The following is a 15,205-nucleotide window of genomic DNA, read 5'->3' as shown; positions in this document are numbered from 1 at the left end:
GTTTGACTCAGTTTGTTTTGGGCAATGGGTTCAATTCCTGTGGCAGTTAGGGTACCACATGGCTAAGGGTGGCTTTATCCTCTCTGTAAGTTCCACCAGCTTCTCAAAGTCATCTCACTTAAACATACAATCAAGAGCAAACAGTGAGTTTGCTTCACAAGGAGCGTTTGAGAGCCTTTACTAGTCCATATAACCGAGCTGCACCTCTGAGCCCCTCTAGGGAGAAATTCAGAGCTGCCTGTGGCTCGGGAGTGTCCTCTGTCATCTGTCCTGCCTTCCTCCAGGGTAGGCTGTGAAGCCTAGATCTTGGATGCTAGTGCTGGTCTAGGTGGCCAAGGTTCCTCAATGAAACCCTGGAGGCAATGCTGGGAGCGGCCCACTGACTTCAGTATCTGCAGCAGCCAGTGCTTCCTGAATGTTCTGAAGGTAAACGTGAACCCAGAATTTCTGTAATTTAGGTTCATTAAATCTGAGAAAGGGTTTGAGAGTCTTGTTCTTACTTTTTCCCACCTCTTCTCACTATTTCTCATTTTCTTTTCCATTTAGGTTTCTTCATCAAGCTATAAAGGAAACATATCAGTTGTGTCACTTTGAGAAATCACAGTTCTTGGACCAAGGGCTGTGTCTTTACTTCCTTTTTATTTATTTATTTATTTATTTTTAACATTTCTCTGGAGGGAGAAGAGTCAGGACCCAGAGGGAAGGTTGCTTTCTGATTGATTTTTAGGATGCCTGGAAAAGGCAAGGATGAGAACCAGGGAATGGATCTTCATGGCCCTTTATCTTCCTGTTGTAACCACCAGGCTTTCTGCATGTGGGGAGCCTCTCTGCCACCATCTAGAACCCAGAGCCGAGAAGACTAGCTGAGAATAGAACCCCGGCATGACCACAGAATAGTTCTGCTTTTGTAACCAACTGTCTGGAGAGAGATCACGACACTATCATAGAAGCTTGGGATAGCGTCCAGTGAGACGAATGTACTCAACAAGCTCTGCAAACAGAGTGTAATCTGTTCAGACCCATTACATCACTCCTCGGTGACTTCTACTTTCATATTTTCAGTGGCCTTGTCTGTTCCAAAGGGACATAGTACATGACCTGAAGCACATGCCTGAAAACCACAACCTGAGAATTGGCTATCAGATTTAATGTTCATTTTTTTAATGGTAGATTACACCTGTAACTTTCTATTAATATATTAGCTGGACTCAATTTTTTTCCATTATCTTTAGGACAACTTATTGCCTAACCTCACCAGGCAATCCTTTTGTCTTATGGAACTTCACATAGATATAAATAGAATATTTCATCATTAATTGCTAATGAGCAATGTTTGCAATTTACCCTGGAAGAACACATTTTATTAAAATTGTAGTATCAAATTTAGCTTCGTAAATCATCTAAGGAGCTAATGTAACATTGATAGCAATTCCTAACAAAGTATCAAAACTCAGATGCCATCAGCTAATTTCTCTCCCACACAGGAGCAAAATCCATTTAAATGTTCTAGCAAATAAAATTCAGCATTATATTGAAAGAACAGTTTTAAATTAACCAATAACTTCTAGAAATTCAGAGATGGTTTGATGGGAGAAAGGTATCGATATGATTAATTACACCCACAGCTGAGAGGAGCAGAACAATCCACTATGGGAAGAGGATTTGATGAAAGTCATTATCTAGCAGGTGTGGGAGTGCATGCTTGTAATCCCAGCATGTGGAAAGCTGAGGCTGGAGGATTGTGAGCTTGAGGCAAACCTAAGCTTCAAAGAGAGTCCTTATCTCAAACCAAGTAAGTAGCCAACCAACCAGCAAAGCATCAACAAACAACCATACTGTCTGTCTCTCTGCATCTGTCTCTGTCTGTCTGTCTGTCTGTCTGTCTGTCTGTCTCTGTGGTGTCTGTAGACACTCCAGAGGTCATTCTGGTGTTGTTCCTCAGGAGCTGTCTACTTTGTTTTGTGAGATAGGGTCTCTCACTGGGACCTGGGCTTTGCTCATTAGGCTAGGCTGGCTGACCAGAGAGCCCAGGAATCCTCCTGTGTCCTGTTGTTCAGCTAAGGATTACAATCATGTACCACATGCCTGGTTTCTCATATGGATTCTGGGGCCCATACTGGGGCCTTCATGCTTACTAAGAAAGCACTGTACCATGTGAGTGTCTCTTCAGTACCACTACCTCCCACGTATTTTTTTTTTTTTAAATTTAAAAAGCCTAAGGTCAGGGTAGAAAAGTATTTTCTTAGCCAATGTCTTACAATGTTTATTTCCATCCATTTATATCATCGCAGCTGGTAGCTAATACCTGAGGTACCCTTGTCACTAGTGACTGTGTGATATAACATTCTTCTGGGATGTTTATCCAATGAGATCAGATTTGAAAAAGAAGCAGCATGGTGTTTGTGTTTTGTTACTGATCCTAAATAACAAAGCACAACAGTTTGACAATCATTAAAAAGAATATAAAGAGCTATAGGGGATTTTTTTAATCAGCTGATAATAGCAAGGCAGGAAAAGTTTCATAAGGACTCCAATCTTAGTATGGAAAAGTAATAAGGAATGCATACAATTCATATAAATTCTGTGAAAGGAAAACTAAGTTGAAATATGCATCATTAGATTATAGTTTTTAATCAAAAAACTCAAAATGAAGATGTCAGTCAGTCTCAGATTAATTTAGGAATTTGGTACAATCCTTCTGAAATATTATTGGTAGGGTGAGTAAGACTGATACATTTATAAAAAATTCAGATGCAAACATGAAAGAACACAGTATCAGAGATTTTTTGAAAGAATGATGTGTGTGTGTGTGTGTGTGTGTGTGTGTGTGTGTGTGTGTGTATCAGTATACGTGAGAAAGTGTATTTTAGACTTAAATTTCTAAAGCAACAGGGTATTGGCAAAGTCATAGATGAATAAAGGACTGGATACACTGTAGTAGAATATTATTTTAAGGGGCATTACCTTTGTTTATGTTGTATTTGTTTAACTCTGTGAAGCTGTGTTACTGTGCCTGTGTAAAACACCTGATGGTTGAATAAAGAACTTGCAGGAGAAAGGATAGGTGGGGCTGGCAGGCAGAGAGAATGTGTAGAGGGAGAAATCTGGAAGGAAAAGATCTAGCAGCCGGAGAAGGAGGAGGACTCCAGGGGCCAGCCACCCAGCTACACACACAGCAAGCCACGGAGTAAGAGTAAGATACAAAAGTAAGAGAATGGGAAAAGCCCAGAGGCAAAAGGTAGATGGGATAAGTTAAGTCAAGGAAAGAAAGATGGCTAGAAACTAAGTCAAGCTAAGGCTGGGCATTGATAATTAAGAATAAGCATCTGTGTGTGATTTATTTGGTAGCTGGGTTGTGCCCCCCCCCAAAAGAGCAAAACCCCCCAGCAACAATACATTGTGAAGACTGAAGCAGATCCAAGCCAGGCAAGAATGTAACACAACAGTGGAGTTTCAAACTGTGAATGTTGTAGAGTACTGTCCCTTGAACATAACACCAGCAACATTTTCATCAGTGTGTCTGTGACTGTTTTTGAGAGACCCCCAAGGTCAAGCCTGTTGATGTTTCCAAATGGGAGGAGTGGTGAGAGGACCTTGCCTGATTTTCTAGCCTACCTGTCCTATGCCTTCTTTCCAGCCTGTGTGATCCTGCCCAGGCCACCATGGCCTCAAGGTCTTGGGAGATGCTTGAGTACTTAGTCTGTGGAAGGTTAACTCAGTAAAGGGCTCTGCCTATGCTGCTATGGGAAAGTAGTCATCTGTGCTGGGATGAGAACTTGGAGCCAGGGGAGGCTGCTTTGGAGTCACTCCTGTAAGTAACCCCTCATCAATGTTCTGTATGAAAGCTCAATAAATTAGTTAATTTGCCAAGTTGGACATTGGTGGACTCAAACTATGGTCTGTCTGAACAGACATTGTTTCATGTCTCTCTCCAGAAAGTTCATACAAGAATGAGGAAAGAATTAATGGACTACAGGTGGAGATTGTAGATTCTTCCCAGCCAATGAAGAGGTCCCTTCTCCAGGACCACCACCTACTGCTTTAGTCAGAACAGCCCCATGCTGTGGGATGTTCTATATGGCAAATGTGTTGCTCTGATTGGTTAATAAATAAAACACTGATTGGCCAGTAGCCAGGCAGGAAGTATAGGTGGGACTTACAGAGAGGAGAATTGAGGGAACAGAAAGGTAGAGAGAGAGGCCTGCTAGCTGCTGCTGCCATGACAAGTGAGATGTAAGGTACCGGTAAGCCACGAGCCATGTGGCAACTTATAGATTAATAGAAATGGGTTAATTTAAGATAGAAGAAGTAGATAACAAGAGAAGCCTGCCACGGCCATACAGTTTATAAGTAATACAAGTGTCTGAGTGATTATTTTATATGTGGGTTATGGGACTGCGGGGGCTTGGTGGGACCTGGAGAGAAGCCCTCCAGCTACAGCCTTGTTCTCACTTCTAATATATGCAACGGCTCTGCTGTAAGAAGATTTGCTTGGAGAAAGTTTTACACTGTTTTAAAAATCTGCTTGACAAAACCCACAGAAATAGAAAGGAATCAAAATCTTATAAAGTAAGGCCAGCATAAGTTCTAGGTAGATGAAAGATGAAATATAAAAGCAAAACTACTAGATAACTTAAGCAAGAAAGTATTAGCAAGTATCAAATGATCTTAGACCTGGGTATGGTGAGGCTCATCTGAAATTCCAGCACTGAGTCATGAGGCTGAGGCAGCAGTGGCAGAATCATGTTCGACTCTAACCTGGCTATTCAGTGAGTTCCAGGTCAGCCTGAGCTACAGTGAGACCCTGACTGAAAAAGAATTGGGACATGGCAAACGTGCAATGGTTGGTGTAAATTGTTGATTTGATACCACTTAGCATAGGCTGGGAAGAAAGTTTGCATTGTGTTTACATCTTGTGGGGGCATGGCCTGAAGTTAACTGATGTGGGAATACCCAAACCACTGTGAGCAGCACCATTCCCTAGGTCCTGAACTGTATAAAAGTGGAGAAACTGAGCTGAGCACAAGCAAATGAACAAGTAAGCAAGCCAGTGAGGGAAACATGTGCTCGTTCTGTGCTCTTGACTGTAGACATGTGACTAGCTGTTTGTAGCTCTTGAGCTGACTTCCCCATGGTGTCTGCAACCTGGAGTTGCCAGCTGAAACAAACCTCTTTCTCCCTTAAGTTGCTGTTTATTAGATATGATAAGAGCCACAGAAATGAAGCTAGAACAGACATAAGTAGGTTGTTTGAAAAACAGGGAATTAACATGGCCAGTAAGTGTAGAGAAACAGCTCAGCTGCTATTTACGACAAAGCGAGTACAAATAACACCACGTTGTCTTTTACTGGTTTGTCAGTAATTGGAAGCAAACAAGGCCACTCTCAGGACTGATACTAGAAAACTAACACTTATTTACCTTCCGGGGGAGGGCAGGTATAAGTTGGTACAGCCATTTTGGAAAGTGATGTCAACACAAAGCAAAGGGTTTACATCTCCTTGCCTTTTAATGTTGTGACGCTGCTTTAAAGACTGTAACATAAAGAAATAGCCAAGGGGAAAAATCTAGAAATAAACTATATATAACAAGGGACTAGTTGAAATAAATAATAATCTATCATTAAAATAGTTTGTAGTCACCAGTCAGTAGTGGTGCATGCCTTTAATCCTTGCACTCAGGAGGCAGAAGCAGGCAGATCTCTGTGAGTTCGAGGCTAGCCTGGTCTACATAGTGAGTTCCAGGACAGCTAGGGCTATACAGAGAAACCCTGTCTCGAAACAGACAAAAATTTGTAGTAGTCAATAAAACACTGCTGTAAAAAAAAAAAACAAAAAACAAAAAAAAACAAAAAACACTTGATGGCAGGAGGACACTTTCACAGTCTGTGTGAGGAGGAAGAGTTTATAAAGCAGTTAGGATTACTAGGTCTCCTCAGAACAGAAATGAGTTCACAGGGACTTTGGAATGTTTCAATATATTGATTGATGGATATTGTCCATATTCACAAACTTTTATATCAAAAACATTTACCATACCTTTAGTTATAAAAAAAAAAGCAACTTTGGAAATGTCTTATGCTTTTCTAATTTTAGCTTTGAATTATTCCCATGATGGCTTTGGAGGGAAGTTTGGTGTGCAGTAATCCCTTTTTTTACATGTTTAGCTTCATCATCTATAGTTTCTTCATGAAGGGCAGATGGTATATTAATCTGTTTAAGCAAATGTAGGGCAAATTATATAAGCCTCTGTTTACAACCCTGCCTTGTTGTATACATTTGGGAAAATTAAAGAAAAAAGTTTTCATTCTTTTTATTAGCTCCATAATTACTTTCTGTAGCATTCTGCCGTGATAGCAGAAAACATGAAAATGTAATTAAGGAATGCTGAAGCACAGCAGGAGATTTTCCAGGAAAAGAGAACCTTGAATAGGAAACTCGATGATCAAGAAGAAATGGGGCTTGACGCCTGCTGGGAAGCCTTGATGCTGGGCTTACCATCACTTCCAATTTACGGAGCCAATAGTTAAAGATTCATCTTTTCCTTACTACCTTATCGATTGGTACAACTGTTGCTTTTCTGATTTCCACATTTCCTTCTCCAGGAGGCTGACATTTTCTGACTTTCATTTGGAAAGTCTTCATGTTATTTGCTCTCATAGGATTGCAGACATCTAAGTAAATACTACTTTAGAATTTGGGGGCTAATATGATCATGAGAGGAAGTGAAATTGGGATTCTGTCTTGACTGTTGGCCATGTGCCACTGAGGAGTTGTGTTGCTCATGTCTGCTCAGAACCCTCTGTGACCACATATCTCTGCTGTGATCTTGTCTGGCCAGTGAGGACATGCTTCTGTAGTTCCCGACAGATATTTATCAGAACAAGAGTTTTACCCTAGATTCTTGTCGTTGTTGAGACATGGTCTCTACTCTCCATATACCCTGCTATGGATTTGTTCCCAAGCCAGCTGGACCCAGTCGGTCCATGATGTCACCATAACTCGATCTGCTCATTCACCAGCACTACTCTAGACTCTTTAGGTATCATGTCATTGAGATGCAATTGATTCTCTCCTTAGGGGACAGGAGTGCTCGTTGGTGACTGGCAGCCCTGGTTCCAGCCCCAGGACATGTCAGTCTCCTTGCCCTTGTTCTGTGTGGTGCTGAGAACACCTTTCCCACTAGCCTGTGTCAACAGGATGATATTGCCAGAATAAGGATCCAAATTTAAAAATTGCTATTTACTTATTTTTGTTTGTTTATGTATATGTGTGCGTGCTTGGACACAGAAATTCCTGGATCTTGAGTTACAAGCAGTTTTGAAATGCCCAGCATGGGTGCTGGGAACTGAATTTGGGTCCGTGAGAAGTACCACCAAGAGCTCCTGAGTCATCTCTCCAGCCTCTAAGACATTAAGATTTTTAGGATAGAGGTGTGGTTTAACAAGGACCAACTCCTGAAGCTTTAGAGAGAATTATATGTCCTTTTCTTTAGAAATAAATTATGCAAATTATTTTGTTACATGAAATAGAGGTTAAACCTTTCTGTCTGCCTAGCTTTTTCTTTACTTGGAAGTTGAGTCATGTTGACCTCACAACCCTTAGAATAAATTGAAATTCTATTATTTTAGTTCTTTCACAGACCACAGGGGGAAATGAGCTATTTACAGACAATATAATTTCATGAAATAAAAGGTTTGATAGTTAAATAACTGTTTTTAGATAAAGTCTGTATATTTTAAAGGACAAATAAATAGATAATGTCAGAGGCATATTTATTACACAAATCTATGCTCATATTTTATTTAGTCAGAGTCATTTATAACATTAAGAGAAAGAAATCACTAGCTTGAAACATTCATAAACTAGCAAACAAATACCCCTGGGCTATGAGTCTACCCACACAAATTGATTTCTAAATAAAGATTCAATTTAGATTTAAAAGTCTCGTATGCACCCCGAGGTATCTATTCCATCTGTAATTTTCTCCCGAGGCTCAGATACCTGTCCTACTGTTATCAAGTTCTTATTAGTTGCATCCACATGCAGGAAGCGGAGCTTCCAATCAACACACTCCCCAAGAACGTGTGTTGAAGTCACCGCTGCTATCCATCCTCGCCTCTCACCGAGAGTTTTCTTCTTGCAAGCCTTCCTGCTTGTCCAGCATGGAATCATGTAGTTACTGAGTTCTGACACTCTTCAAATAAAGCTGAAGAGCATAAAAACCTACTTTTTTCTCTAACTAATGGGAAAATGTCATGATAAGCTTGGGTATTTGTAATGTTGAAATTAAAAAATGCATAGGCATTGTTTTCATTTCTTATTCGGCTTTGTAGCTCACCCTTCTGTCCATGGAGAGCAGGGAGCTTGCTCAGAGTGCACCAGGACTGAATACCTCAATCCCTATGCTCTCCTCCCCTGGCCTTTTCACTTGTGGGGAGTCTGAACATCTGTCCATGAGAGCATCCACTCTGTGGCAGGACCATGCGTGTGAGGAGTACGTTTCCTTTCCCCATCTCTCTGAGTTCATTAGAAGGTCATATTCTCATGGGTAGGTAGGCCAAGTTTTCTGCCTTGACATCTGCTCTGCAGCAACCGGACCGTCTTTCATATTCATACTCATACTTTCCGGTTTCAACGTAACACGGAAGAGCAGCTGCTCCGTTGCTTGGCTGTCTAAGCTCAACACAAAGCTTTGACTCCACCCACCTGCACCTTTCCTGGCTTCCTTGAGAAAGTGACTCATGTGGGTCATAGCTTAGGGTTGTGCTTTTGTGGAAGTTGGACAGGGCTGCCTAATAACTTCTGACATAGGTTGCGTCATAGGCCCTTGGTTTAGGAAATTCTTACAATGGCTTCTGCTGAATCATTCTCTTTCCTTTGCCAAGAGGTATTCCCTTTCTGTCCTTCTCCACCTCAGTAACCCCAACACTGTTCCCCAAACCCCATCTGTTCATGGACAATGACAATGTTTTTAAGTAGACAATGAACTTGGAGACAGACTCTTTGCTTTGTATTTGTCTGTCTGCCTGGAAGAGTAATCAGTGCATTGATTTAGTGAGCTCTCTATAAATGCTTGAAGAATAATTAAATAATAAGAGACAGCATTGATTATTAAGCTTTTTGAGGTTGGTTTTGCTAGATCACAGTTTATTTACTGGCAGTCTTCTCTCGTTTACTCTTATTTGTAGTAGCATTAATGGGCCTGAGGTCAAGGTAGAAAGTGAAACAATGTAACAATTTAAACTGCAGGTCTATTCCTTTCATTTGGAGCAAAAAAAAAGTTCATTCATTCATTCATTCATTCATCTATCAGTCAAGATCTTTTGAGCACTTAACTCCTTGCTAACAAAGATTCTCCTCTTGATCAAGGTTTAGTTAGCTCCTCTGCCTGCTCCTCTTGAGTAGACCCAACCATGACATTCCTGGAGTTCCCTGGGGCCTGTCCAGATAGCCCCAGTCCAGCAAGGAGGCCTGTTAAGTTCCCCCGGCTTTTGATCTCTGATCACCCCAACTTGCCTTCAACAAGAATCCCATTAGGTCAGCTCAGCAGGAATTCCTTCATGTCTCTTCTCAGTTGTTTTCCACTGTGGACCCTGTCACTCACTCTTTTCCTTGGCTATCAGTTTCCTGTTAATCCTGGCTATATTTGAAAGTAAGTCTACTCTCCGCTGTGTTTTAACTCTTACAGTTGTCTTGACAAAGCATTTCTTAGAATTTTAACAAGTGTTGGCATGTGTTCCTTCACATTACCTAACATAAAGCAGACACACGGTAGGCTTTTTATAGAGCACACATTCTAATGTGTGGGGGAGCCAGAAGAGACACTCCACTGAGATACCCTTCGGGCTGAGAGCAGAAGACAAGGATGCTATGAGGAGGTTGGGAGGAAAGAATGTGAGGAGCCTGAGGATGAGTGCTGTGGATACTGTCTTCTGCACACGATGTGGTCATTGCACTCAAGGACTCACTGCGGCTATGGTTATCTGCACAAGATCAGGCCAGGAGGATTGATCAACATTCCAGCAGGCATTGATTAATTAAATGGATTTGGTGGATTACAATGAAAAATAAAGACATGAAGGTGGAAGGGGATGTGCTGGGGAGTCCAAAGAGAGTGAAAATAGGGAGTAAATACGATCAATATATACATGCATGAATTGTCAAAGAACAAAGTTTAAAGAAAATAAAAGACTTAGTATGCTATGAGGAGATGGGAGGGGAGAGGACTATGTAGACAGAGGGCATGGTTGGTGTGATAGTCTAGAGGCTGGATCCAGTGGAAAGAGTTCCAGAACTATCTGGAAGGGAGCAGGCGAGGCAAGGAGGAAAAGGGATAGAGAAAAAAGTGGTCACAAACTAGGTCACTTGGCGGTTTTTTGTTTTTTTTTTTTTTTGCCTGGGTGGAGTTTGGAGCATAAGCCATAAAAATTGGTAGCTTAGGCTTCAAATGTTGGGATGCATGCCAGGCCTGGTGGCACACACCTGTAATTCCAGCCCTCAAGATGATGAGGATTGCAATCATAAGACCAGCCTGGGCCATTTAGGGGGGAAAAGTGGAGGTATTATCTGAGTTTTCCACACTGGGTAGCCAGCTATTGTTGATCTGAGACACTGTCAGACATTTTCCCGTTCGTTCCCCTCCCAGGGTTGATTGTAATACACAGATGACTGAAAAGTAGGAATTGCTGTGCAGGGATATCACTATGTTTGCTGTTTCTTTTCAAGCTTGGAGGTTAAGTTGAAGAAATTCCTAGGAAATAACAGCATGCAGTTTGTGCTTCATCGCTTTTAATTACTTCTCTCTCTCTGGGACCCCTCACCTCCTGGAGGGCCTTTCATCATCGCAGAGAAAAGATGGTCGGCCTAATTGTTTTCTTTTTGCTTGGACGATCCTGATCTTTCCTGGTAGCAGAGACGCTGAATGCTTCAAGTCATTCTGGCAAAGTTTCCCAACCTGGTTATTAACTACATTAAGTTCATCAGTCAAGTTTTCTCACAGCACCTCCCCCTTTTTTAATTTTCCATATTAATGTCAATGGATCCAGTAGGTACCCCTACAGGAGTTCCAGGTTCTTGTGTTCTGGGACAAAGAATTAGATGGAAACACACAGATGGGAGCAGAAGAGACCACTCATTAGAAAAAGATTTGCTTTCAAGGGAGGAGGCAGGTTGGGGGGAGGGCAGAGAGAAAGTTCAGAAGCTCAAATGGCAAATGTTGTGCAAGGGATTCTTAACTTATTTGCATAGGGCGGGCTTTCTGGAGTAAACTCTTATCTGTTACATGCAGTTCTACATACAACTTCATGCATTGCATTTCTCATTAGCTTTTTGAATCTTCACCCAGGATCCAGTGAGTTAGTACTGTAGTGAGTAGGAGGTATTTGGGGACATTCTGGGGTGCCTCTGTGCTGTGCCGGGGGCACAAGCTGGACTCAGTTGGCCAGGGGCAAGGGATTTTAGCTTGCCTTTTTGCCAACTTGTTTTTTGTCATATATTAATTTTGTAAGGCTTTGCTTAGGCTTTCCTGACTAATCTCTTTGTCTTACTCTCCTGCCTCAGTATCTGTGATCTCCAGTGACTCCATATCCTCACTGAGTGTAGCTTATGAGGTACCAGGGCATCATGCTGTGTGTGGGTGGTGGAAATGGTTTCCATAGTGTACCATTGTGTTGAACTGTAGGCTCCAGATAGTTCTAAATTATTTAAAAAATGTCCTTTATTTCTGTTCTCCTAATTTATATAGTTGTCATGTCTATGTCAAAGCTTGTGTGAAGAAATGCAAAGAAAATATGTTTCTTGTGCATTAACAGTGTCCTAACAAGTCCTTTCAAATTAGGAAGAGTAAAGTTCATGTCTGTGGTACTGTGCAGTTCCCTTCCCTTCCCTGGCAGGGAATGAAGCTGGGAGAAGGTTAGAGCCAATTATACTGAGGACGAGTAGATGCCAGACTTCCGTCATCATTCCATTTAGGATTTGGAAGCCCTGTGAGAGGTAGGTTTAAATTACTTTTTTTTTTTTTTTTTTTTTTTTACAGGTGAGGAATATAAATCCCAGAGCAGCATGTGAACTGGTCCAGGCCGGTCACCTGGTCAGTTGACATAGCCACAGTAGAACACAAACCTGGCTTGGCTCAGCTAGTTTAATTCTGGTTAAGAATATCCATCATCAGGCTGGAGAACAGGCTGAGTGCTTGAGAGCACTGTTGCTCTTTCAGAGAACCTGGATTTGGTTCCCAGCACCCACATGGTGGCTGACAACTGGCTCTAACTCTAGCTCCAGGGGATTTGAACCCTTTTTGACCTCCTCAGGCACCAGGCATACATGTGGTACACACACACACACACACACACACACACACACACACACACACAATTTTATGTGCGTGTGAATGCCTGCATATAAAATAAAATAAATCTTTTTTAAGACCCTGGTATCGGTTATCTGAAAATGCTTACATGTTTTCTTCACAGTGCTTTCTGCAAAGTGTCTGTGTTCAGAGTTGAGGATGACCAGAGAGGTAACTTGTTGGAATGGCCCCTTGACAGCTTTTGCAAAATAAAGACATTGTGAGAGGAAGGCAGCAATTTGGTTCAGTTTGATTTTTAAAATAGTTTCTGAAAGGCTCTGATCTTCCTTCCCTCTTCAAACTATATGGTTTTATTATGCAGTTGCCACGGGAGCACATGAGAGCTGTCAGAAACCTAGAACACAGCCCTGGATGCTAAGCTTGGAAATGAAGGCACAGGGTTCAGTTTTTGAAGAACAAACCCAGGTCTGAAGCTTTGGCAAACAAACCCTAACCTGACAAGCTGCTTCCACACCCTTCCATGTATCTGGAAGACTGAAACACCATTATTCACTTATCTGGGTGAAAAAGGAGTTTTCCAATGTCCTGTATCTGTTGGAGTGATAAAAGCAATTCTTCAAAGAAGCCTTAAAGAGCATTCTTTCAGGCTAGGACTTTGCAAACAGTGTTTGCTCTGCGTTCACATAAAGAAAGCCATTTGTGGCCTCTGAGTAAACAATGCCGTTTGATTTTATTATGCTCTGGACTGTGTGGCTCAGATACTGTAACCACAGAATAAAGAGGTGGATTGCAAATGACATATTTTGTTTGTTTGTTTTTCATGGGCTCATACTTCTTGAACTAATCCTCATAAATATCTCAGTGCTCTGAATAATTTTCAAATGCTACTTATATTGTTTTAGAAATTAAATCATTGGGTATTTGTTATCCTATATAGAGTGATGTCTGGGATGAGCTTGCATTTCTTTTAGCTGTCTATCCAGATCTTTGGCCTTTTCAAGAGAAAGAGACCTCAGTTACTTTTCTACTGTTCTATTATTGTGATAAAACACCCCGACCCAGGCAACTTGGAAAAGGAAAGGTTTATTTGGGCTTACGGCTCCAAAGTGTTAGGGCCCTTGATGGTGGGGACAGCATGGCAGCAAACAGTGGTCACAGCGCCTGGAGCTGGATGCTAAGAGCTGAGAGCTGAGAGCCAACATTTGTAAATGCAAGTGTAAAACCAACAGAGAGAGAGAGAGAGAGAGAGAGAGAGAGAGAGAGAGAGAGAGAGAGAGAGAGAGTGCTAGAAGTGACACAAGGCTTTTGACTCTCAAAGCCCCTCCCTCAGTGATATAATTCTTCCATCAAGGCCACACCTCCTAAACCTATGCCAACAGTACTACCAACTGGGGACCAAGTTTTCAAATATCTGAGCTTATAGGGGCCAGTCTCATTAGAAGCACTCCACAGGACAACCAGCTTTGTCCTGGAGAGTATCTTTGCCGTGTGACACTATTCCTGAGAAGATGAGAACAAATGTTCCCATGTAGTGAACTGATGGCAGACAGACGTGAAGACACTGCCAAAGTTCAACTTGTTAAACCAGTGTTTACTGGACTCACTTCCAGGAGCATGGATGACTCAAAGGCAGCTGCATGACTGACAGCCTACCCCAGCATGAGTGATGACTTGTGAAGGCTGCAGTCCTGGAGTTCCCAGCACAACTTACGGCAGCCGCATAAGTCAGACTCTTCTTGCCTCAGCAGCCCTTACTACCTACATAACCGGAGAGAGGGTGGGGTCTTGGCCATCAGGTAAGTTTCAGGGACATCCTGAGACTTGTAAGTTGTTGACTTCCTGAGTCTTAAGAGCCTCCCATTAGAACTTCTGAGTCTCCCATTAGAACTTCTGAGTCTCAGGTTACTTCCTCCCAGAATAGAATATTCGATTCTGAGAAACTGCTGCAGAACACTCTCAGTTCTATAAGGACAGCAGGTCAGAACACCTTTACCTGGTGGGCATCTTGTCACTGTGGGGTGCATCCTCCGTTTATTTGCAAATGCACAGGCCTTTTAGTATGTGTTTGATGGATTCATAAATAAAGCTGAATCTTAACTTTGAATGAACACATACAAATGACTATATTAATGTATAAGAAAACCATAGATTGGAAAAAATAATTCCTTCCAGTCAAACTAGGTCAAGGGTTCAAAGAAATTTTTTCTGTAAAGGGCCAGATGGCACTTGTGCATTGCTGGTCACACTGTTCCTGTCACATGCACTCGACTCTTATCATATACAGTCTGTAGACCAGAGCATGCACCTGCATTCTAGGGAAGCCCCATGAAAACTGGTGCTCTAGCCCCAGGCTGCATCTGACTGACCCCTAGTCTAGATGCACAAGATTGTGCTGCACATGAAGCAGGTTGTGAGGGAAGGAAACAGACATCAAAAATTCATTTGGCTTTTATTTTGGTACTTTTCCACCTTTGTTTATGGATTCAGGGTATTTCTGCTATGTATTGTTAGTATTGTTATTTAGAGACAGCGAGGCTTTCCTTTTTGTTAAGGAGTGCACAGGGTATGAGAGTCAGTCTGCTTTTGTTTGTGCTCTGTTTTTCTCAGAGCTGAACACACCACCCAGGATTAATAAATGCTAAATAATAATCATTTCCCACTTCTCTGCGCTGCCCTTTATAGTGCCTCCTGTGGTGCCCGCGGAGGCATTAACCTAGAGCATTTGCAATGTTCCGTTGTGCGTCCTCAGCAGCACCTTGCTGATTAAATCACACTCAGGAGAGAGCTCACTATAAGGCTCTAAGTATTCCTGACAGGTTGTTCTTGCATCGGTTTGGTTTCTCTTGTATGAAGATTAAAAATCTTGTCACAGCTAGTAAAAAATGAAGTACAAGTAAA

Source organism: Peromyscus maniculatus, chromosome 9 (genome assembly GCF_049852395.1).
Source record: "Peromyscus maniculatus bairdii isolate BWxNUB_F1_BW_parent chromosome 9, HU_Pman_BW_mat_3.1, whole genome shotgun sequence".
Lineage (NCBI taxonomy): Eukaryota > Metazoa > Chordata > Mammalia > Rodentia > Cricetidae > Peromyscus > Peromyscus maniculatus.
Note: the sequence above shows the minus strand (reverse complement) of the source record.